This window comes from Schistocerca gregaria, chromosome 6 (assembly GCF_023897955.1).
Source record: "Schistocerca gregaria isolate iqSchGreg1 chromosome 6, iqSchGreg1.2, whole genome shotgun sequence".
NCBI lineage: Eukaryota > Metazoa > Arthropoda > Insecta > Orthoptera > Acrididae > Schistocerca > Schistocerca gregaria.
This window is the reverse complement of record NC_064925.1, coordinates 490,230,185-490,256,010: the sequence shown is the minus strand read 5'-3', so window position 1 is coordinate 490,256,010 and position 25,826 is coordinate 490,230,185. Positions and strand designations below refer to the sequence as shown.

Sequence of the window (25,826 nt, the reverse complement as noted above, 5' to 3'; positions counted from 1 at the left end):
TCAAAGTTAACAGTGTTCACATTTTGGGTTCCAGAAAAGGCGTGTTCAGTTGGTTTCTTTTTTAAAAAAATGTAGAAATGAAGTATTTTTCATAATATATTGACAAGTTTACAGATTTAGTTGGCTCTCAAATGGCTTGGCCTTTTACTAATTTTGCTCATTTGTATCATACAGCCTGACATTGTGGGATATCCTTTGAACAAATAGTCAGTAACAACATTACTAGTACAGTTTTATGATATTTCCTTTACAAAAATTCAATAAATACAGTTTCAAGTACCAGTAGATCTTGATAGAGCCATAATAATTTTGATTTAGGAATGGGTTGTAATTAGCATATATGAGTTTTAATTAGCATACACAAAATTATAAATAAAATAAAAAATATTTGTGCTTCTTGACAAATGTATATGATAAATGTCCAAAGACAGCATTTCAAAACCATAAATTAAGTGATTCAGTCATATTATCGTTTTTAGAAATTGTAGTATCACTAATCAAGGGAATATGTTTACTTCTTTTTATATTCCATAAGTCTTTGTTGAACAGTTGTGGTAGAAATTGCATCAAATTATTGTGCAGCAGCACGAGTCAGGTTCTGGAGGAGGTTCATGATATGGTCCATGGTGAGGTGGGGGTCCAAAGTGAGGAGGGCCATCATGAGGTGGTCCATGGTGTGGTGGTCCGCGATCTGGTTCCCAATCATGAGGTGGTCCATCACGAGGTGGTCCATCATGAGGTGGTCCATCATGTGGTGGCCCATCATGTGGTGGCCCATGATGAGGAGGCCCATGATGAGGGGGCCCATCATGAGGTGACCAGTCGTGGTGAGGACCAGACATTGTTTGATGGTAGGCTGCAAAAGATGTATCATTTGAATAATCTAGTGTTGTTATGAAATACATGCCAAAGAAATAATGTGGAATTCCGTTTTCTATATGAAACACAATTTTATATTTTGGTTTACATGTTAACTACAGAAATGAAACAGAACTCTTACTACAGCTTTGGTTCTTCGGGAGTTAATATTAACTACAGTGTCAAATGAGTAGGAACAAAGGTGCATATAACTTCAGCTTTTTTATTTTTCCCACTTTGCTTTCAGAATTTCTTGTACTTGGCCTAGATTTACAATCTGAGTAATAATGCAGTTTTCATGCATATAAATACAAGCTATTTGGAATTACTATGCTAAGGTATTAAAAGAAAATGTGATGTTTTCACAGAAACTTGATTGTTCAAACTTAAACAGCTCCACAGTCCATAGGATAGTAGATAACGGAATCTGTTCTGTATGGTTTTATTACATACTCTGTCATAAGCTTCTTCTAATCGAATGAAATTTTTCAGGCTATAAATCCATTTCTTTCTAGTGTGTAGTATCGTTAATTAGTCTACAATCTTCTTTAAAATTGAAAAATCTTTTTTCCTGTATTACATTCAATATATCATTTGTATGACACGCACAAACCCAGAAGTTATGTTGGGCAGGAAAGTATTTTGAATAAAATGTTGGGTAATGTGATTAATGTTTGTTCTGGTAAATATGCTCATCTTGCTGTTGCAGCTACAGCACCAGAACACCCTAAATAATGCTCAAAACTGCATTTTTCAGTTTCCCACAACAAACATCAGATACTACACATGTTTTATGAAAGATCCCTACACAATTATGCCAAGAACTAAACATACATATCAATGTGACAAACATGTCAATAGCTGCCGCATTCCTGAATACTAATGCATTTGTAAATGTTTATAGTTGACTTCAAGATATAATCTATCCTCAATTTTCGCTCATTGATCGTTTAAAGATAAATGTGATGACATAGGAGGAAACCCAACAAATGACACCCTTCCTAATAACAGATTTAAAAAAAAAGTTTTTAGTGGGCCTATACTTCTAGTATACGGTTGTTTCTGTCTGCTATCAAGAACCACAGTGACTGGCATAGACTACTTTCTTGAACCATCAGCTCCAACAGCGCTACTTACCTGGTACATCACATACAATGTGTACGATAGGTTTTCACAAGGGCAACCTAGCTTAGCAGCACCCTAAAATACTGTCACGCTATATAATTCAGCTGAATGCACAAATTGTGTTAATCGTCTCTGTCGTGTCTTTCCTATGGTGTTTAGTTTCCTAATACACTCCTGGAAATGGAAAAAAGAACACATTGACACCGGTGTGTCAGACCCACCATACTTGCTCCGGACACTGCGAGAGGGCTGTATAAGCAATGATCACACGCACGGCACAGCGGACACACCAAGAACCGCGGTGTTGGCCGTCGAATGGCGCTAGCTGCGCAGCATTTGTGCACCGCTGCGGTCAGTGTCAGCCAGTTTGCCGTGGCATACGGAGCTCCATCGCAGTCTTTAACACTGGTAGCATGCCGCGACAGCGTGGACGTGAACCGTATGTGCAGTTGACGGACTTTGAGCGAGGGCGTATAGTGGGCATGCGGGAGGCCGGGTGGACGTACCGCTGAATTGCTCAACACGTGGGGCGTAAGGTCTCCACAGTACATCGATGTTGTCGCCAGTGGTCGGCGGAAGGTGCACGTGCCCGTCGACCTGGGACCGGACCGCAGCGACGCACGGATGCACGCCAAGACCGTAGGATCCTACGCAGTGCCGTAGGGGACCGCACCGCCACTTCCCAGCAAATTAGGGACACTGTTGCTCCTGGGGTATCGTCGAGGACCATTCGCAACCGTCTCCATGAAGCTGGGCTACGGTCCCGCACACCGTTAGGCCGTCTTTCGCTCACACCCCAACATCGTGCAGCCCGCCTCCAGTGGTGTCGCGACAGGCGTGAATGGAGGGACGAATGGAGACGTGTCGTCTTCAGCGATGAGAGTCGCTTGTGCCTTGGTGCCAATGATGGTCGTATGCGTGTTTGGCGCCGTGCAGGTGAGCGCCACAATCAGGACTGCATACGACCGAGGCACACAGGGCCAACACCCGGCATCATGGTGTGGGGAGCGATCTCCTACACTGGCCGTACACCTCTGGTGATCGTCGAGGGGACACTGAATAGTGCACGGTACATCCAAGCCGTCATCGAACCCATCGTTCTACCATTCCTAGACCGGTAAGGGAACTTGCTGTTCCAACAGGACAATGCACGTCCGCATGTATCCCGTGCCACCCAACGTGCTCTAGAAGGTGTAAGTCAACTACCCTGGCCAGCAAGATCTCCGGATCTCTCCCCCCTTGAGCATGATTGGGACTGGATGAAGTGTCGTCTCACGCGGTCTGCACGCCCAGCACGAACGCTGGTCCAACTGAGGCGCCAGGTGGAAATGGCATGGCAAGCCGTTCCACAGGACTACATCCAGCATCTCTACGATCGTCTCCATGGGAGAATAGCAGCATGCATTGCTGCGAAAGGTGGATATACACTGTACTAGTGCCGACATTGTGCATGCTCTGTTGCCTGTGCCTATGTGCCTGTGGTTCTGTCAGTGTGATCATGTGATGTATCTGACCCCAGGAATGTGTCAATAAAGTTTCCCCTTCCTGGCACAATGAATTCACAGTGTTCTTATTTCAATTTCCAGGAGTGTATAAACCTGCAATAACAGCCCACTCTTTCAGTCAGTTGAATAGACGCAGTGTTTTATGGGATCTTGGAACCATGTCTTACTCCCCTGCATCTACATATCTCTGGAAACCACTATGAATTGCACGGCAGATAGCACTTCCCATTGTAACAGATATTGCAACTTCTTCCCGTTTCGTTCATGTCCGCAGAATGAGAAGAATGATTGTTTAAACATGTCTGTGCATGTAGTAATTAGTCTAATGTATATCTACCTCTACATGACTACTCTGTAATTCACAATTAAGTGCCTGGCAGACGGTTCATCGAACCATCTTCAAGCTATTTTTCTACCGTTCCACTGCCGAACAGTGTCTGGGAAAAACAAACACTTAAGTCTTTCTGTGCGAGCTCTGATTTCTCTTATTACTCTTGTTCACAGTTGTTCTGGTTTCGAATTCTAGGATATTTACTCCATTCTCTGTGGTGAAGAAAATTTAAGAAAAACTCCGCTTCAGTGACACTATGATCTGTCATATTAAGATTGGTGTCACGCAGTGGAGGTATTGACTGTATCTGGCCGCTAGTGTACTTTACATATGGCGAGAGTATCTTTGGGTTTTCTGCCGGATTTCTAGACCGAGTTTCGTTGTGAAACTGAAGCTCGCGCTAAATTTCGAGCTTCTGTGAAACTCGCCAATCTTGGGTGTTTTGAATTCCTTTAAATATGGCATGTTTTTTTCGTTGTTTCTGCAATAGTGTTCTGACTTGTGGTGTATTATGGGAGATCAGTACCATATCTTATTAAAATATTTGGTATATGTGTTTCAAATGTAGTCGACACTATTTCTTTGTTTTCAACCGCATCTGGTCTACGGTTACCTAATCAAATTGGAAGGAGTTGAGACTGTCTCTGAGGAAGGCATCGATCGAATTTTTATCTGCTTTTTTAAACACATGTGTTTCGCGTTTATTTTGATGGGATTGCGTATTAAAGTATTCCTTCTCGTTACAACATCCGTGTGTTCACTAATCCCTATATCAATCGTAATGCTCCCTATCTGCTCAGGATTATTTGTTGACGAGAGGTGAATATGTTTTCGCAAACATTTACGCTTTGGGTAGGCTCCTGAACTAATTGTTCAAAATGATTTTCTGTGAACGCATTCAATGTGGTCTCAGACGACGTTTCATGTATACCACCGATATGAAACATGCATTTTCGTCAATATATAGAGGGTAGATTGAAGTTGTCACCCGCTGTAATTGTATGGGTGGGATGCCTATTTGAAATGAGACATGAGACTAGTTTCCTTTGAACTGTTTAGCATCTATATGATCTGTCTGGGGGGGGGGGGTCGGTAAAAGGAGTCAATTATTAATTTATTCCCGTTGTCAAATGTAACTTCTACTGACACTAACTCCTAGGAACTGTCTACTTCAGTTTCATTGAAGGTAAACTAGTTCTGACAGCAATGAACACTTCACCAGACGCAGTATATAATCTATTCTTCCTGAACACAGTAAAGTCTTTTGTAAAAATTTTGGCTGAACTTATTTCCTGCTTTAGCCAGCTTTCTGGACCTGTAACGATTTAATCTTCAGTGTTTTCCATTAGCACTTGCATCTCCGGTTCTTTTCCAACACAGCTTCGACATTTTCGAACCACAGTACTGACTGTTGCTACGTCTACCTTCCTGTGTTTGACCTCCACTCTTTTAGACTAATATCGTTTCTGTAGGTTCCCGAAACCCTCCTACCCAAAAAGCGGCCAGTGCCCTGCATACAGCCCCACAACTTGTGTAGCCATTTCCTGTGCATAGTCGATCTCTGACCTATTAAGTGGAACCCAGAAACACTCAGCCCTGTGGCGCGTGTTGAGCAATCTGCAGCCTACACCATCGCAGAACCGTCTGAGCCTGTGATTCAGGCCCATCAATCGGCTCTGTACGACAGAACCAAAGTTGGTTATGTCAACAATGCTACAGATGATAAGATCCACCTTCATCTCGCAAGCAAGACTGGCAGTCTATACCACTAGAGCTATCTACCTGAAAACAGAGAGAATCTCTTCCAATCCAAAGAAACACACATTGTCAGTACCAACATGTGGCATCACCTGCAGCTGGCTGTGCTGTGTGCTCTTCATGGTATCTGGATGCAGCCTTTCCATATTTGGAATGACTCCTCCCAGTGTGCATACTGAGTGCACACTGGTTTCCTTCCCCTCCCTGACAGCTATATCCCTAAGGGGTCCCATTATATGCCTAATGTCGGAGCTCTCAGCTGCCAATAAATCCACTCTATATGCATGCTCAGCCCTTGCAGGGCGAGAGGCTCCCTCTGGAACAGTGACTGCATCTGGCTCAGAGACTTTGTAAGCCACAGATAGCGCCTGAAACCTTTTCAGCAGACAAACTGGGGAGGCTCTCCAATTCGTCCCCAAGAAAGTCTCCCACTGCCTGCCAAACCTTGAAATGACCTCATACTCGACGACAGGTGAGGGATCATCCTCAGTAGCAGACAGTTCAGGGCACGTGGGACATGCTCAGTGTCCCTCAGATTCCCATGTCTGGTCCACTACAGAGGAGCCCATTGGCAGCAGCCTCAAGTTGTGTGACTGAAGTCAAAACTGCCTGGCGCTGTAAACGAAGGATAACCAACCTAGCTCGCATCTGAACACAGCAATCACAGTCCCCATCCATACTAAAGACAAAAACTCTGAAATGTTATTACAATGCTAGATTGTGCCTAGAAACAACCAAACATGCAAGAAATTTAAAAAATTAACCAAGAAGCACACAGATAACTGAAAATAAGTCGCTCCTATTTGAAGCTCATAAAAATAATTCACAAAGGAACAGTGTACTCCCCTTATCTGCAGCAGGAACGCATCTACATGTACATCTATGTAGATACTCCGCAAGCCACCATATGGTGCATGGTACAGGACACCCTGCACCACAACTTGTCATTTCCTTACCAGTTCCACTCGCAAATAGAGCGAGGAAAAAACGACTGTCCGAATCCCTCTGTGTAAGCCCTAATTTCGCAATGTACGTTGGCGGCAGTAGAACCGTTCGGCAATTACATTCAAATGTCGGTTCTCTAAATTTTCTCAATAGTTACAATGTAGGCTTTCACGGCCAGTACTGTCTTCACTTAAAAGTTCCGGGCTGATAGGCCGTGGTCGATGTATAAAACTCAACCTTGACGTTTCGTCTCCGACTATGGGAGACATTCTCCAAGGTAAAGCGGCGAAATGCAAAGAGTTCTCGAGTAAGCGCTGATTATATAGACTGTACAGAGGGGCGCACTGTCCATCACGTGGCGTCTATGAGACTGTCTCTGTTCATACCAACATTTTCAATTGAAAGTAATCGATCGTCACGGTGACGTCAAAATTTTATGCAGTTTAACACCTTCCTCTTTCCTGATAAACACCGCAATAATTTTAACAGGAAAGATAAAGGTGTTAACTAGATAAAATTTGGATGTCAGATTTGCAGCGGAAGCGTGACGATCGATTACTTTTAATTGAGAATGTTGGCGTTACCAGAGACAGTCTCATAGTCGACGCCACGTGATGGATAGTGGTGCTCGCTGCACTGCCTATATAATCAGCGCTTACTCGAGTTCTGTTTGCAGTTCGCCGCTTTACCTCGGAGGATGACACCCGCAGTCGGAGACGAAACGTCAGGGGAGAGTTTTACACATCGACCACGGCCTGTCAATCTGGAAGTTTTAAGTGAAGGTTTCTCAATAGTGTTTCTCTAAAAGAACGCAAGGTGTTGCTCTCTCACGGTCTAACTGACACTGAACTGAGCTGTTCTAAGTGAAATAAACGCAGCCTGTACAAGAGGCTCTATAATTGTAACTGTACTTTACATTACACTGCCATTAAAATGAATAGCTGTGACTAGTAAACACGCAAATACGTAATAAGTTAAGAAACTAAGAAACCACACAGATAACTGAAAATAAGTAGCTCCTCTTTGAAGCTAGTAAAAATAATTCACAAACGAAAGGTGCATTCGCCTCATCTGCAGCAGGAACGCAAGTTGCTGTCACACTGACGTTCTAACCGACACTGAGCTGTTCCAAGCATCAAGGTTTTTTCCATTTTTGACCTGTTTCCGGGCCGAAAATTCGGCGCTGCAGTCATGGGCTGTGCGGCTGGTCCCGGTGGAGGTTCGAGTCGTCCCTCGGGCATGGGTGTGTGTGTTTGTCCTTAGGATAATTGAGGTTAAGTAGTGTGTAAGCTTAGGGACTGATGACCTTAGTAGTTAAGTCCCATAAGATTTCACACACAGTTGAGCATTTTTTGAAAATTCGGAGTCAGCACCCTCGAAAACAAACAGAAAACTTGCCAAAAAAAATTCTACAAAACTTTCCGCTATTTGGTTACTTGGAGCACTATTTGACTGGCCTGGTGCCATTTCCATAATTTTACTGATCTCCCGTAGTGATGCGAAGTGAACTGACCAAAACGCTAAACAATACTGCCGCATATAATGATTCTCCGTTTATGACCCAAAAGTCTGTTAACATTTAAAAATGCACTAATTCACGGAATAATGTAGGTAAAGAGGTAAAAATTGACACGCAAGCCTGGAATTTCATGAGATTTTATTAAAATCAAATATGGGTGTACAAACTGGCAAACAGATGGCGCTGGACAGCAACATGTCAGAGACGCAGCATGAGAGTCCCGTATAAAATGAGCTGTAAAGAGACAGGGGTCAGAAGCGCGAGCAATCACGGCATGGTGACTGAACCAGAAAAGGCACTTTTAGTGAAGCTTAGCTATCAGAATGGATAATACTGCATATTTTCGATCGTATCGCCATAAGAAGGGTATTCGAACCGATAAAGTTCTGTAGTAAATATTGCTGTGAAGAAAATAACAAAATTGGAAACCACGGCTTGTTTAGAAGATTGTCCCCGTAGCGGGAGACCAGACACAAGTGTTACTGTCTCTGGGACGCCTCAGGAAGAAATGAAGACATTGGCACGTTTATCTCCGCACGGTGAAGTCAGCATTCGTGAAGCCACACGTTGCACCGGCATTCCACACACTATTGTTTGGAGAGATTTAAGACGTACCCACCTATGCTATCCGCGGGAAATCCGGCATCATCATAAACTATTATCACCGAGTTTGTGATGCGGAGACCATTTGCGGTGTGGCCACTTCAAAAAATGGGGGAAGATTACGACTGGTTGTCTAACGTGTTGTGGACCGACGAAGCCCATTTTACTTTCCGAGGGTCTGTCAACACCCACAACTGCAGAATTTGGGCTACCGAAAATACTAGAACTTTCCTTTGCCTTTACAGGACGAGAAAGTCACGGTGTGAGGTGGACTTACCATATCAGTTGTGATCGGAACCTTTTTCTTTGAAGAAATGGGGGGGGGGGCTACTTTTCAAAGTGTCACTGCGACGGGTGCAAAGTTCGCCGATACGATACAGAATTAGATCATCTCTAGCCCGGGTGATAAACACATGCTGGAAGGTACGACTTTTATGCAGGATGGCGCTCCACACATTTTGCTACACATGCGTGAAAGATCTCCTGCGTTCATGATTTGGCGAGGATCGCATGCTGAGCCGCCGCTTCCATCACGCTTGTCCTCCCAGTCATCACACTTCAATCTGATTTTTGCTACTGGAGTTACCTGAACTCGCAGTTCTATCCATGATCGTCGGACCTCATTAGGGATCCTAGAAGACACCATCCGACGGCAGTTTATCATAACACCTGCTGATACACTGTAGAGTGCTGTTCACGTCATTGTCCCTCGACTACAGGTATTGTTGATGACTGACGGCCGACGTGTTGGGCATTTGTCATAAAGAACATTGCCTTTACTAAAAATTAATCGTTTTGCTGATTATTGCTCTTGAATAATATAAATCGTTATCTTTTGTTCATTTTACAAACTTTTTGATTTCAATAAAACCCCATGTCATTTCAAGCACGTGTAGGGCATTTGTTATAAAGAACATCGCCTTTGCTAAAAATTGTTTTGCTAATTATTGCTCTTGTATCATATGAAGCACCATCTGTTGGTCATTTTGTGTACTTTTTTGTGTTCAATAAAACCCCATATCATTTCAAGCACGTGTATCAATTTTTACACCTCTACCTGCATTATTCCGTGACTATTCAGCTTTCAAATGTTAACATACCTTTGGGTCACCTTGCGCTTCCGAGTGCTTGTCAGAATTGCAGAAGTTTTGCATAGTACTCAGAGTCCTGTTCCGTCATTAACTGCACTGCTGCCCAGGATGTTTAATGCCGGCCACACAAAGTGATTGGCCCTGTGCCTTGGGCGACTTTTGTTGGTACTATATCCATGATCGGCCTTGCCGTTTGTACGGCACTGAGGATTTTAATAAAAGAAATAACTGTGAAACATGGACTAAAATATCTTCTAGGGTAGATGTCATACGAGGGCTGCCCAGAAAGTAACGCACCGCATTTTTTTCTCATCCTAAAAGAATACCACGAATGCGAAACGTTACATATATACACTCCTGGAAATTGAAATAAGAACACCGTGAATTCATTGTCCCAGGAAGGGGAAGCTTTATTGACACATTCCTGGGGTCAGATACATCACATGATCACACTGACAGAACCACAGGCACATAGACACAGGCAACAGAGCATGCACAATGTCGGCATTAGTACAGTGTATATCCACCTTTCGCAGCAATGCAGGCTGCTATTCTCCCATGGAGACGATCGTAGAGATGATGGATGTAGTCCTGTGGAACGGCTTGCCATGCCATTTCCACCTGGCACCTCAGTTGGACCGCGTTCGTGCTGGACGTGCAGACCGCGTGAGACGACACTTCATCCAGTCCCAAACATGCTCAATGGGGGACAGATCCGGAGATCTTGCTGGCCAGGGTAGTTGACTTACACCTTCTAGAGCACGTTGGGTGGCACGGGATACATGCGGACGTGCATTGTTCTGTTGGAACAGCAAGTTCCCTTACCGGTCTAGGAATGGTAGAACGATGGGTTCGATGACGGCTTGGATGTACCGTGCACTATTCAGTGTCCCATCGACGATCACCAGAGGTGTACGGCCAGTGTAGGAGATCGCTCCCCACACCATGATGCCGGGTGTTGGCCCTGTGTGCCTCGATCATATGCAATCCTGATTGTGGCGCTCACCTGCACGGCGCCAAACACGCATACGACCATCATTGGCACCAAGGCACAAGCGACTCTCATCGCTGAAGACGACCCGTCTCCATTCGTCCCTCCATTCACACCTGTCGCGACACCACTGGAGGCAGGCTGCACGATGTTGGGGCGTGAGCGGATGACGGCCTAACGGTGTGCGGGACCATAGCCCAGCTTCATGGAGATGGTTGCGAATGGTCCTCGCCGATACCCCAGGAGCAAAAGTGTCCCTAATTTGCTGGGAAGTGGCGGTGCAGTTCCCTACGGCACTGCGTAGGATCGTACGGTCTTGGCATGCATCCGTGCGTCGCTGCGGTCCGGTCCCAGGTCGACGGGAACGTACACCTTCCACCGACCACTGGCGACAACATCGATGTACTGTGGAGACCTTACGCCCCACGTGTTGAGCAATTCGGCGGTACGTCCACCCGGCCTCCCGCATGCCCACTATACGCCCTCGCTCTAAGTCCGTCAACTGCACATACGGTTCACGTCCACGCTGTCGCGGCATGCTACCAGTGTTAAAGACTGCGATGGAGCTCCGTATGCCACTGCAAACTGGCTGACACTGACGGCGGCGGTGCACAAATGCTGCGCAGCTAGCGCCATTCGACGGCCAACACCGCGCTTCCTGGTGTGTCCGCTGTGCCGTGCGTGTGATCATTGCTTGTACAGCCCTCTCGCAGTGTCCGGAGCAAGTATGGTGGGTCTGACACACCGGTGTCAATGTGTTCTTTTTTCCATTTCCAGGAGTGTATTATTTGAAGTCTCCTGAGTGATGAGTGAGTGCGCCAAGTTTCCCCGTCACTTCCGACAGATAGCGTAGCTGCAGGACAATTTCAGACTGGCGTCTGCAGGTGATGTACGTTACAAGCAACGTGCCGTCATTGAATTTCTCACTGCAGAGAAACAACCTGTGGGGAATAATCACGAACGCTTGTGCAAAGTCTATGGAGCGTAAGCTGTCTACAGCAGCACAGATAGTCGCTGGGCACGGAGGGTGGGGTCATCTGAAAGCGGTTCGGCGGAGCTCCACAATTTGCAGCGGACGGGGAGACAACCTACGGCTGTCACACCTGACACACGTGACCTAGCCCGCACGGACTTCCATTTGTTTGGGCCATTAAAGGATGCAATTCGTGGAAGAAAATTGAAATTTGTGGTAAGTTCCTACGGGACGAAACTGCTGAGGTCATCGTTCCCTAGGCTTATACACTACTTAATCTAATTTAAACTAAGTTACGCTAAGGACAACACACACACACCCATGCCTTATGGAGGATACGAACCTCCGAGAGGGGGGGGGGGGGGGGTCGCGCTAACCGTGGCAACGCACCCTTAGACCACGCGGCAACCCCGCGCTGCGATAGTGGAAGACATTTTGAGGACAAGGAGAAGGTGATTCACATAGTGAAGTACTGGCTCCGCCTCCAGGACAAGGACTGATACCGACTGGGCATACACGCCCCTGTTTCACGTTCGGGGAAGGGCATAGAATGGGATGGAGATAACGTGGAAAAGTAGGGTGTGTAGATAAAACTCCGTGCTTTCGTGTGTGTAATTCTCATTATGTTCAATAAATTCCGCCTGCTTAGCTGAGTGATAACGTGCTTGCCTCCCATGCAGTGGGCCCGGGTTCGATTCCCGGCAGGATTGGAGATTTTTTTTTTTCGAGGACTGGGTGCTGTGTTGTCCTCATCATCATTTCATTTCATCCTCATTACCGGCGCGCAGGTCGCCCAATGTGGCGTCGACTTAAATAAGACTTGCACTTAGCGGCCGCACTTCCCCGAATGCGGCCTCCCAGCCAGCAATGCCTCACGATCATTTCTTTCTTTTTTTTTGTTCAATAAAAAAATTTTTGAAGGAAAAAATTCGATGCGTTACTTTTTGGGCAACCCTCGTACTTAACTACAGCAACTAATCAACAAGTTAGAGTTCGCAATCTGTTTCTGTCAATTGCTCGAACTTTCGTTTGTCCTGCAATCTAGTAAAGTGAGACGGTACTGACTCCAAGGCGAGTATTGGCACGGTAATTTATTCTCGAGATTGTAATTACAGTCAGCACCACGATGTATTTCGTTTTTAGGCATTTAATTTTTCATCAATTTTCATCATTCATTGTTTCATCTGAATATCAAAGATTTGGGTGGACATAGGTTATATATTTTTAACAATCGTACCTATACACAAACAAACACTATATATATATATATATATATATATATATATATATATATATATATATATATATATATATAGTGTTTGTTTGCTTATATATATATATATATATATATATATATATATATATATATATATATATATATATATATAGTGTTACAAAAAGGTACGGCCAAACTTTCAGGAAACATTCCTCACACACAAATAAATAAAAAATGTTATGTGGATATGTGTCCGGAAACGCTTAATTTCCATGTTAGAGCTCATTTTAGTTTCGTCCACCTACGCTCAATGGAGCGTACCTCCCTGTGCTGCTAGAAAATGTGCCTTTACAAGTACGACACAACATGTGGTTCAAGCACGATGGAGCTCCTGCACATTTCAGTCGAAGTGTTCGTACGCTTCTCAACAACAGATTCGGTGACCGATGGATTGGTAGAGGCGGACCAATTCCATGCCCTCCACGCTCTCCTGACCTCAACCCTCTTGACTTTCATTTATGGGGGCATTTGAAAGCTCTTGTCTACACAACCCCGGTACCAAATGTAGAGACTCTTGGTGCTCGTATTGTGGACGGCTGTGATACAATACGCCATTTTCCAGGGCTGTATCAGCGCATCAGGGATTCCATGCGACGGAGGGTGGATGCATGTATCCTCGCTAACGGAGGACATTTTGAACATTTCCTGTAACAAAGTGTTTGAAGTCACGCTGGTGCGTTCTGTTGCTGTGTGTTTCCATTCCATGATTAATGTGATTTGAAGAGAAGTAATAAAATGAGCTGTAACATGGAAAGTAAGCGTTTCCGGACACATGTCCACATAATATATTTTCTTTCTTTGTGTGTGAGGAATGTTTTCTGAAAGTTTGGCCGTACCTTTTTGTAACAGCATATATATAAGGGTTGGAACTTTGGCAGCTATTTATTTACAGCTCGTACAAAAGAGATACGTGTTTCAAAATATTACTGACCTTTGAGGTAGTCACGAGCATTGTGTAAAACCCGTTGCCATCGATGTGGAAGACGTAGGATACTCTTAGCAGCGCCATTTGTGTTGACAGTTCGAGCGGCGCGGTCTATTGCCCGGCGAATTTGTAGCAGTTCTGAAGTGAATGCTGTGAAGTGCTTCCTTCAGTTTAGAAAACGAGTTGAGCCTACGAGGGCTGAAGTCAGGGGAGTGCAGTAAGTGGTATAGCACTTAGCAGTCCCATCACTCAAACAAAGCAGTAACTGCTTGCACTGTGCGTGCTTGAGCATTTTCTGCAAAATGATGGTCAGATCGTGGAGAAAGTGTCATCATTTCTGTCTCTATGCTGTTCATTTTTGTAACACCTACGACCAGCTTAGAGAAAGAAGTGAGGACACTTTTTGCAGGACCTGACCATCATCTTGCAGGACAATGATCAAGCACGTATAGTGCAAGCTGTTACTGATTAGGTTGACCAATGGGGCTGCGTTACACCACCTACTGCACTCCCCTGACTTAAGCCCTCGAGAGTTTAACTTCACAGCATTCGCTTCAGAACTGCTACAAATTCTTCGGACAGAAGACCGCGTCGCTCGAACTGTCAACACAACTGGCACTGCTAAGAGTATCCTACGACTTCCTCATCGCTGGCAAAGGGTTATACACAGTGCTGGTGACTACTTTGAAGGTCATTAAAATTTTGTAACACATATCTGTTTTGTACGAGCTGTAAATAAATAGTTGCCACTATTAACGTTCCAAACTTCGTATATACACAAGGGGTGTTTGAAAAGTCCGTGCAAAGTTCGATACTTGACATCACCGGCGCGTATCGAGGTCATGTTTAGTTAGTAGCAACTTTGGAAAGAATACACACCAAGTTTCAGCCATATTGGTCTATTTCTTTGTCTTTGGCATTCGTGTGAATCAAGGTAGTCGAGTGATTGTCAAAAAAATGGACGAAAAAGAATTTCGCGTCGTGATTAAACATTACTTTATGAAAGACAAAACACCTCAGGAGATTACAGAGAAGCTTGCTAATTTTAGGGTGACTGCACCTTCGATTGGAACAGTTTATAAATGGTTTCAAAATTTTCAAAGCGGCCATATGAGCACAAGTGATGCTGAACGTTCTGGATGCCCTGTGGAGGTTACGACTGCAGAAATCAATTATAAAATCCATGATATGGTGATGGAAGACAGAAGAGATAAGGTGCGTGAGATTGCTAGTGCTGGGGCATCTCGAATGAACGGGTACATAATATTTTGCATAAACATTTGAACATGAGAAAGCTATCCGCAAAATGGGTTCCGCTATTGCTCACGCTTGACCAAAAGCGGAATCGTGTGAAGTGTTGCAAGGATGGTTTGCAGCTGTTCAGGAAGAATCCGCAGGACTTTAAGCATCGTTTTGTCACTGTGGATGAAACATGTTTACATTACTATACTCCTGAGGGCAAACAACAATATAAACAATGGGTTACCAAGGGCGAATCTACACCAAAAAAGGCGAAGACCATTCCTTCGGCCAGAAAGGTTATGGCGACTGTCTTTTGTGATTCACAAGCGATAATCCTCATAGACTATCTAGAAAAAGAGTAAATCTATTACAAGTGCATATTATTCATCCTTACTGGACCGTTTGAAAACCGAGCTGCAAGCTCTAATAGTTATATATATGGTTGATGGAGATTTATATATCCCCATGAACCATGGATCTTGCTGTAGGTGGGGAGGCTTGCTTGCCTCAGCGATACAGATAGCCGTACCGTAGGTGCAACCACAACGGAGGGGTATCTGTTGAGAGGCCACACAAACGTGTGGTTCCTGAAGAGGGGCAGCAGTCTTTTCAGTAGTTGCAGGGGCAACAGTCTGGATGATTGATGATCTGGCCTTGTGACACTAACCAAAACGGCCTTGCTGTGTTGGTACTGCGAACCGCTGAAAGCAAGGGGAAACTGCAGCTGTAATTTTTCCCGAAGGCATGCAGCTTTACTGTATGATTTAATTATGTTGTTGTTGGGATGTTTAAGGGAGACTAAACAGCTGAGGTCATCAGTCCCCCATTCCAAAAACAGGAGAAACAAAATTTACAGAACAAGTAAAACCCCAAGGGGGGAGGAGACGCCCCTCCCCCCAGTCACTGAAAGAACACCAATGTGGCAGCGAGCACTAGAGACAAGAAGAGTACAGACGAACACTGGACAGAAAGAAACGGAAGAAAAGAAGAGGGCCGGAGACTGGTTGACTGACCATGGGAACAAAAATAGGGAAAGAGCCAACCATCCGAATACACACATTAAAATCTGCAACCAATGAGACACTCGAGGACAAGATACACAGAAAGGGAAAGGGACAGGTCCCCCCTAAATGGAACCATAAAAAGGACTACCACGGATAAAATTTAAAACGTCGTCAGCCATGGAGGCATCGTCGCATAAAACCAAAGGCAACGTGCCCGGGAGATTAAAAGTCTGCCGGAGGGTGCGCAGGCGGGGACACTCCAACAAAATGTGGGCGACTGTCAACCGGGACCCACACTGACACAGGGGGGGATCCTCCTGACGCAAAAGATGTCCGTGCGTCAGGTAGGTATGGCCGATTGCGGAGCCGACACAGGATGACAGAGTCCCTGCGAGAAGCCCGCAGGGAGGACCGCCACACATCGGTCGTCTCCTTAACAGCCCGCAGTTTATTCGGAGAAGTCAGGCTACGCCACTCATCACGCCATATCTGAAGCACCTTACGGCGCAACGGGGGGAGGCCGATCGCCAAAGTGGGGGCGTCGACCGCCCCTTTGGCCAGCCTGTCGACACGTTCATTCCCCGGGATGCCAACGTGACCTGGAGTCCAAACAAAGACCACCGAACGACCAGAGCGGGTAATGGCAAAAACAGACTCCTGAATAAAGGATACCAGAGGAGAAGAGGTATAGCAGCGGTCGATAGCCTGGAGGCTGCTCAGGGAGTCACTGCAGACGACGATGGACGTACCGGAGCAGTAACGCATATGCTCAAGAGCGCACAATATGGCCACCAGCTCTGCAGTAAAAATACTGCAGCCAGCCGGCAAGGAGCGCTGTTCAACATGGGCAGCGTGAGCAAAAGCGTAGGTAGGACGACCATCCACCAGGGAACCATCAGTGTAGACAGGCTCACAGCCTGAAAATGAGGCGACGAGCGCAAGAAAACGGTGACGGAGGGCCACATGCGGAACCGAGTCCTTGGGTTCCCGTGCCAAGTCCAGGCAGACGGACGGACGGGTCATACACCAGAGAGGCGTGGGTGCACAGGCCCGGAAGGGCGGCAGAAGAGGGAACGACCCCAGTTCCGACAGCAGGGACTGGACGCGAACAGCAATGGAAAGCCCAGACCTAGGTCGCCAGTCGGGCAGAGGGAGGACCCTGGCAGGGAAAAGCAGGCGATGATTGGGATGGCCCGGTGAGCAATGCACATGGACAGCATAGTCAGCGAGCAGTCGGTGGCGGCGAATCCGCAGCGGGGGAACCCCGGCCTCCACCAGCAGACTATCCACGGGGCTCGTACGGAAAGCGCCAGTTGCAAGCCGAACCCCACAGTGGTGTATGGGGTCCAACAACGTCAACACTGAGGGTGATGCAGACCCATAGGCCAGGCTCCCATAATCAAGGCTGGACTGCACAAGGGCAATGTACAATCGCAACAGCGTGCTGCGATCTGCACCCCAAGACGCATGGCTCAGGCAGCGGAGGGCGTTGAGGTGCCGCCAGCACTTTTGCTTCAGCTGAGTAATATGAGGAACCCATGTGAGCCGGGCATCAAAGACGAGTCCTAAGAAGCGGCTAGTGTCCACCACTTCAAGTAGGTGACCGTCGAGGTAAAGTTCCGGATGAGGGTGGACCGTCCGACGCCTGCAGAAGTGCATAACTCGAGTCTAGGCCGCAGAGAACTGAAATCCATGAGTCAGAGCCCATGATGCCGCCTTGCGAATGGCTGCTTGCAGCCTGCGTTCGGCGACTCCTGTAGTCGTTGAGCTGAATGAGATGCAGAAGGCGTCGGCATACAAAGAAGGAGACACGGACGACCCCACGGCTGCAGCCAGACCATTAATGGCCACTAGAAATAAGGAAACGCTCAACACCGAGCCCTGCGGGACCCCATTTTCCTGTATATAAGATGAACTAGAGGCGGCACCGACTTGCACCCAGAAGGAGCGGCGCAATAAAAAGTTTTGAAGAAATGCTGGGAGCTGACCACAAAGATCCCACTCGCGCAACGTACCAAGGATGTGATGCCTCCATGTTGTGTCATATGCCTTCCGCAGATCAAAAAATACAGCAACGAGATGCTGACGGCGGGAAAAGGCCGTACGGATAGCAGATTCCAGCCGCACCAAATTGTCCGCAGCAGACCGGCCCTGACAGAAGCCACCCTGGGATGGAGCAAGGAGACCGCGCGACTCAAGGACCCAACACAAACGCCGCCCCACCATACGTTCGAGCAATTTGCACAAAACGTTGGTGAGGGTCATGGGACGATAGCTGTCCACCGCCAGAGGGTCCGTACCGGGCTTCAAGATGGGCATGATAACACCCTCTCGCCATTGCGACGGGAACACGCCCTCGCTCCAAATGCGGTTAAAGATGGTGTGGATGTGTCTCTGGCAGTCCCCGGAGAGATGCTTCAGCATCTGCGCGTGGATGCAGTCCGGTCCTGGCGCTGTATCAGGGCAATCGGCGAGGGCAGCGAGGAATTCCCTCTCGCTGAAAGGAGCATTGTATTTTTCAGAACGACATGTGTGGAATGATAACAGCGTCCGCTCGGCGCGCTCCTTTAGAGAGCGAAAGGCAGGAGGGTAAGTTGCAGCCGCAGAGCTCGTAGCAAAGTGCGTGGCAAGGTGGTCAGCAATGGTGGCAGCGTCCGTGCAGACAGCGCCGTCCAGGGAGATTCCAGGGACACCCATAGGGGTCTGGTATCCATAAATCCGCCGGATGCGGGACCACACGAGCGACGGGGAGACACGGGAGCCCAAGGATGAAATGTACCTCTCACAGCACTCCTGCTTACGCCGTGCAATAAGATGACGGGCCAAGGCACGGAGCTTCTTAAATGCGATGAGGGTCTCCAGAGACGGGTGCCGCTTATGACGCTGGAGAGCCCGCCTACGGTCGCGAATAGCCTCAGCAATCTCCAGCGACCACCAGGGGACAGCCTTCCTCTGAGGGAGTCCAGGAGAGCGGGGGATGGCAGTCTCGGCCGCAGAAATAATTGACGAGGTCAAGACACGGACCACCTCGTCAATGTCACCCTGTGGGGGAGAAGCAATGGTGGCAGCGGAAGTAAAAGCCGGCCAGTCAGCCCTGTTGAGAGCCCAGCGGGCCAGGCGCCCATAAGAATGACACTGGGGCAGTGACATATAGATTGGAAAATGGTCACTACCACACAGGTCAGGATGCACTCTCCAGTGAAGGGATGGGACAAGTCCGGGGCTGCAAATAGAGAGATCGATGGCCGAGAACGAGCCATGGGCCACACTGAAATGCGTGGGAGCACCGGTGTTCAAGAGGCTAAGGTCGAGCTGAGCCAACACATGCTCCAACAACACATGACCGCGGTCATCGGAGACAGTCCCACCCCAGAGAGGGTTGTGGGCATTGAAATCGCCCAGAAGCAGCAATAGCGGCGGGAGTTGAGCCAGCAGCGCAGCCAGGACATGTCGGGGGAGCTGCCCATACAGAGGAACGTAAACAGAGCAAACAGTAATAGCCGGAGAGAGCTCAATCCTGACAGCGACTGCCTCTAAAGGCGTCAGAAGGGGTACTGGCGAGCTACAGACAGAGTGGTGAACAAAGAGGCAAACTCCACCTGAAGCTCGTTGACAGTCAGCGCGGTTCTTATAGTATCCCCAATAACCGCGAAGGGCAGGGGTCCGCATTGCTGGAAACCAAGTTTCCTGAAGAGCAATGCAGAGAACAGGGGAAACACTCAGAAGCAACCGGAGCTCAGGCAGGTGGCGGAAATAACCGCCGCAATTCCACTGGAGAATGGAAGCAGGAAGGGACTGGGAGGGCGTGAAGGCGACTAAGAGGCAGACGGTGCCGCAGAGTCAACGGCCGCCACTGGGCGAGAGTCAGCTGTGTCCCTAGTAGAGGCCCCCGAGGGTTCCGTGAGGGCGAGATCCGTGGCAGAGGCGAGGATCTCCACCGCATCCCCAGAGCCAGAACTATTGACAGCAGGCGGTACTGAAACTGCCGGAGCGTCCTTCTTCTTGGACACGTTCCATTCTTTCTTCTCGCGTCTGTCCTTTGGCTTAGAGGGCTGGGAGAGTTTCTCTGAAGGAGCGTCGGAGGCTGACGACGACGCAGAAGCCCTACGACCAGCAGGTGGAGGAACCTTCAGCCACTGGCTGACATCCGGCGGGGTAGCAGAAGAAACGGAAGAAGGGAGGGCCCCGAGGGACCCCTTCCGCGAGAGAGGAGCCAGCGGAGATGACGCCGGCGGAGAAGGAAGGGGAGGGGGAGGGATCGAGCACCCTGGTTTTGGAGCAGATGTCACTCCCGAAGCATGTGCGGGGGGAGTGACAGAAGGGGGTTTGCCCCCAACTGCTAAGGGGGCAACAGAGGAACGCTTGCCCCCAGACACGAGGTGGGCAGACAGAGATGTACGGCCCTGAGGGCCCACTGAAGGCGGCACAGAGGAGGCGACAACTGCCGCCCGCGAGGGCGACGATAACGTGGCTGCAGCATAAGAAGTTTGAACAGGGACAGGTTGCAACCTTTCAAATTTCAGTTTTGCCTCGAGATAAGTAAGCCGGGCCAGGGTCTTAAATTCCATAATCTTCCACTCCTTATGAAGAACGGGGCAGTCCGGCGAGCATGGAGAGTGGTGTTCCCCACAGTTGACACAGACAGGCGGAGGCGCACATGGAGAATCGGGATGAGAGGGGTGTCTGCAATCTCGACATGTGGCGCTGGATGGGCAACGGGAGGACATATGCCCAAACTTCCAGCACTGGAAGCACCGCGTCGGGGGAGGGACGTATGGCTTGATGTCACAACGGTAAACCATTACCTTGACCTTCTCAGGCAATACAGCACCCTCGAAGGCCAAGATAAAGGCACCGGTGGCCACCCTGTTGGTCTTCGGTCCTCTGTGCACACGACGGACAAAATGCACACCACATCGTTCCAAGTCAGTTCTCAGCTGGTCATCGGACTGTAACAAGAGATTGCGATGGTAAATAATCCCCTGGACCACATTTAAGCTACTGTGGGGAGTGACGGTAACAGGGACGTCTCCCAGCTTATCACACAAGAGCAACGCCCGTGACTGGGCTGGGGAGGATGTCTTGAGGAGGATGGACCCATTCCTCATTTTAGACAACCCCGCCACTTCCCCAAACTTATCCTCCAGGTGTTCCACATAGGCTTTGTCGAAAGAAAGGAGTCACCATCAGTCCTGCTGCAGACAAGGTATTGTGGTACATAAGGCTCCTGCTTGGCACTAGATCTGCGTCCCTCCCTTGGCGCAGCCAACGAGGGGAACGACTGAGGATCATATTGTGCAGCATCGAATTCAATTCTGCCTCGCTTAGAGACGCTGGTGGCGGTGCGACCACCAGCTTGGTGAGATTTATTGCGCTTCATTGCGCCACATCCGCCCAGATGCCACCTACTCCGAACGAGGGCTCTCCCCAAGGGCGCCACCCAGCCAAAGCAATGGGTACCTGGCCGATATCCCATTGCCCGGAGTCCCCGTGCCCCAGACAAGATGGGCACATACTCCTTGGCATGCATGGAGAGGAAACAGCTCTGGCATCTGTAGTGCGATCCCTGCGTGGTCAGGGGGCTACCACCAAGAGGGTACATGACCACCCCACCACAACGGACTGGCTACCGTACTGGATTTTAGGTGTTGAAAGGGTCCACAGTTGTCGTGGGCGCTAAGAAGGGGATTGCGCACAAGGCGAGGAGGCAACCCAGAAGACATGGGGTGTAAATCCCTCCACACGACAATAGATAGCATGCAAGATGGAGGTGCACAATGGACCAATAGAAAAACACCACGTAAGGCGTCCTTCCCCAAATGGCACGCACTAACAACGGAAATTTTGAAAATGGCAGGTCAAACCCAAGTGGGGACCATCACATAAGGCCGAAACTTGGGAGAATCCTTTTAGTCGCCTCTTACGACAGGCAGGAATACCGCGGGCCTATTCTTACCCCTGAACCCGCAGGGGGGAATTTAATGATGATGGCGTCCTCTTGGGTAAAATATTCCGGAGGTAAAATAGTCCCCCATTCGGATCTCCGGGCGGGGACTACTCAGGAGGACGTTGTTATCAAGAGAAAGAAAACTGGCGTTCTACGGATCGGAGCGTGGAATGTCAGATTCCTTAATCGAGCAGGTAGGTTAGAAAATTTAAAAAGGGAAATGGATAGGTTAAATTTAGATATAGTGGAAATTAGTGAAGTTCGGTGGCAGGATGACCAAAACTTCTGGTCAGGCGAATACAGGGTTATAAATACAAAATCAAATAAGGGTAATGCAGGAGTAGGTTTGATAATGAATAGGAGAGTAGGAATGCGGGTAAGCTACTACAAACAGCATAGTTAACGCATTATTGTGGCCAATATAGATACGAAGCCCACGCCTACCACAGTAGTACAAGTTTATATGCTAACTAGCTCCGCAGATGACGAAGAGATTGATGAAATGTATGATGAGATAAAACAAATTACTCGTACAGTGAAGGGAGATGAAAATTTAGTAGTCATGGGTGACTGGAACTCAATAGTAGGAAAAGGAAGAGAGAAAACGAAGTAGGTTAATATGGAATGGGAGTATGGAATTTTGCACAGAGCATAACTTAATCATAGCTAACACTTGGTTCAAGAATCATAAAAGAAGGTTGTACACATGGAAGAAGCCTGGAGATTCTGGAAGGTCTCAGACAGATTATATAATGGTAAGACAGAGATTAAGGAAGCAGCTTTTAAAATGTAAGACATTTTCAGGGGCACATGTAGACTCTGACCACAATCTATTGGCTATGAACTGTAGATTAAAACTGCAGAAACTGCAAAAAGCTGGGAATTTGAGGAGATGGAACCTGGATAAACTGAAAGAACCAGAGGTTGAATGGAGCTTCAGGGAGAGCCTTAGGGAACGATTGACAAGAATGGGGGAAAGAAATACAGTAGAAGAAGAATGGGTAGCTTTGAGAGATGAAATAGTGAAGGTAGCAGAGGATGAAGTAGGTAAGAAGACGAGGGCTAATAGAAATCCTTGGGTAACAAAAGAGATATTGAATTTAATTGATGAAAGGAAAAAATATAAAAATGCAGTACATGAAGCAGACAAAAAGGAATACAAACGTCTCAAAAATGAGATCGACAGGAAGTGCAAAATGGATAATCAGGGATGGCTAGGGGACAAATGTAAGGATGCAGAGACTACTTGTACGAAAATCAAGAGCTCAGATGGAAACCCAGTTCCAAGAAAAGAAGGGAAAGCAGAAAGGTGGAAGGAGTATATTGAGGGTGCATACAAGGGTGATGTCCTTGAAGACAATATTATAGAAATGGAAGAGAATGTGGATGAAGATGAAATAGGAGATATGATTCTGCGTGAAGAGTTTGACAGAGTACTGAAAGACCAAAGTCAAAACAAGGCCCCGGGAGTAGACAACATTCCATTATAACTACTGACAGCCTTGGGAGAGCCAGGCCTAACAAAACTCTACCATCTGGTGAGCAAGATGTATGAGACAGGCGAAATACCCTCAGACTTGAAGAAGAATGTAATAATTTCAATCCCAAAGAAAGCAGGTGTTGACAGATGTGAAAATTACCGAACCACCAGTTTAATAAGCCACGGCTGCAAAATACTAACACGAATTCTTTGCAGACGAATGGAAAAACTGGTAGAAGCCGACCTCAGCAAAGATCAGTTTGGATTCCGTAGAAATGTTGGAACACGTGAGGAAATACTGACCCTACAACTTATCCTAGAAAATAGATTAAGGCAAATCTATGTTTCTATCATTTGTAGACTTTTGACAATGTTGACTGGAAAACTCTCTTTCTAATTCTGAAGGTGGCAGGGGTAAAATACAGGGAGCGAAAGGCTATTTACAATTTCTACAGAAACCAGATGGCAGTTATAAGAATCGAGAGGCATGAAACAGAAGCAGTGGTTGGGAAGGGAGTGAGACAGGGTTGTAGCCTCTCCTCGATGTTATTCAATCTGTTTGTGAGCATGGAATAAAGGAAACAAAAGAAAAATTCGGAGTAGGAATTAAAATCCATGGAGAAGAAATAAAAGCTTTGAGGTTCGCCGATGACATTGTAATTCTTTGAGACACAGCAAAGGACCTGGAAGAGCAGCTGAACGGAATGGACAGTGTTTTGAAAGGAGGATATAAGATAAACATCGACAAAATAAAAAAGAGGATAATGGAATGTAGTCGAATTAAACCGGGTGATGCTGATGGAATTAGATTAGGAAATGAGACGCTTAAAGTAGTAAATGAGTTTCGCTAAAGTAGTAAATAAGTTTTGCTATTTGGTGATCAAAATAACTGATGATGGTCGAAGTAGAGAGGGTACAAAATGTAGACTGGCAACAGAAAGGAATGGTTTCTGAAGAAGAGAAATTTGTAAATATCGAGTATAGATTTAAGTGTAAGGAAGTCGTTTCTGAAAGTAGTAAATGAGTTTTGATAAAGTAGTAAATGAGTGTGTAGCCATGTATGGAAGTGAAACTTGGACGATAGTTTAGACAAGAAGAGAATAGAAGCTCTCGAAATGTGGTGCTACAGAAGAATGCTGAAGATTAGATGGGTAGATCACATAACTAATGAGGAGGTATTGAACAGAATTGGGGAGAAGAGGAGTTTGTGGCACAACTTGACAATAAGAAGGGACTGGTTGGTAGGACATGTTCTGAGGCATCAAGGGATCACCAATTTACTATTGGAGGGCAGTGTGGAGGGTAAAAATCGTAGAAGGCTTTAGGCTGCAGTAGGTACTCAAAGAGGCTTGTACAGGATAGAGTAGCCTGGAGAGTTGCATCAAACCAGTCTTTGGACTGAACCCCCACAACAACAACATACATGTTTCAAGACAGATTACGAAATTTTATGTACACTGCGATCTATCTCTTGTTTTGAAGGTAAAGTGTGTAAAATTTCATTAAGATCGGAATAAAACTGTAGATTTGCATGAATAGCAAACAAACGGACCCACTTTTTCACATATAAAGATTGTGGTGTCCAGTTTGCAGAATCTGCTGAAAGATATAAGTTTAGTTCAAAGATTAAATTACTAATGAAACCGACATAAAAATGCCTTCGTTCTTATTCAAGGCCCACATTTCATCTCTTCTCGTCGCAGTAAGTAGCAAATCTCAGGACTTACCGCTAAAGACAAAACCCGTGAGCTCAGAACTGATCCGTGTGTGCTTCTTTTGCAGACTTGGCTGGAAGTTGCCACTTTTCTCAGACTTTAGCACCTCTCATATCCTGCGTCCGCTATCTTTCTTATCGCTCTGTAATCTGTGAGACCACAACCCGAACGGAAGGGAAACCCAATCGCGTTGACTTGTGACATTTTCCAAATATGTGATAACAGTGTACGCCGTGAGAAAGTTCGTTAGATTCGACAGAAACTAATCATAATTGAAATATATAATTTCCAGGGACTAATTTTGCTTATATATAACTGACAAAATTGCAGGACAAAAAAGGGAAAGTAGGTCTAGGAAAACTTGCTATTGCAGTTGTAAATTGCCGTAGCTGTATTGGTAAAGAACCAGAGCTACAAGCGATTATAGAAAGCACTGAAACTAAAATCGTTATATGTACGGAAAGCGTACTAAAGCTCGAAATATGTTTAGTCAAAATTTTTACAAATGACCTAACTGTGGTACAGAATGCAGTTTGGG

General features: G+C 46.7%; 1 long non-coding RNA gene across 1 annotated transcript; it reads right to left on the bottom strand.

Annotated features, from left to right (window-relative positions):
- Positions 1-219: 219 nt before the first annotated feature.
- On the bottom strand, positions 220-25,434 carry LOC126278343 (uncharacterized). The gene is made up of 2 exons (XR_007550693.1): positions 25,301-25,434; positions 220-856 (listed from the first exon to the last, which is right to left on the bottom strand). It is a non-coding gene; the product is annotated as an uncharacterized LOC126278343 (long non-coding RNA).
- Positions 25,435-25,826: the final 392 nt, after the last annotated feature.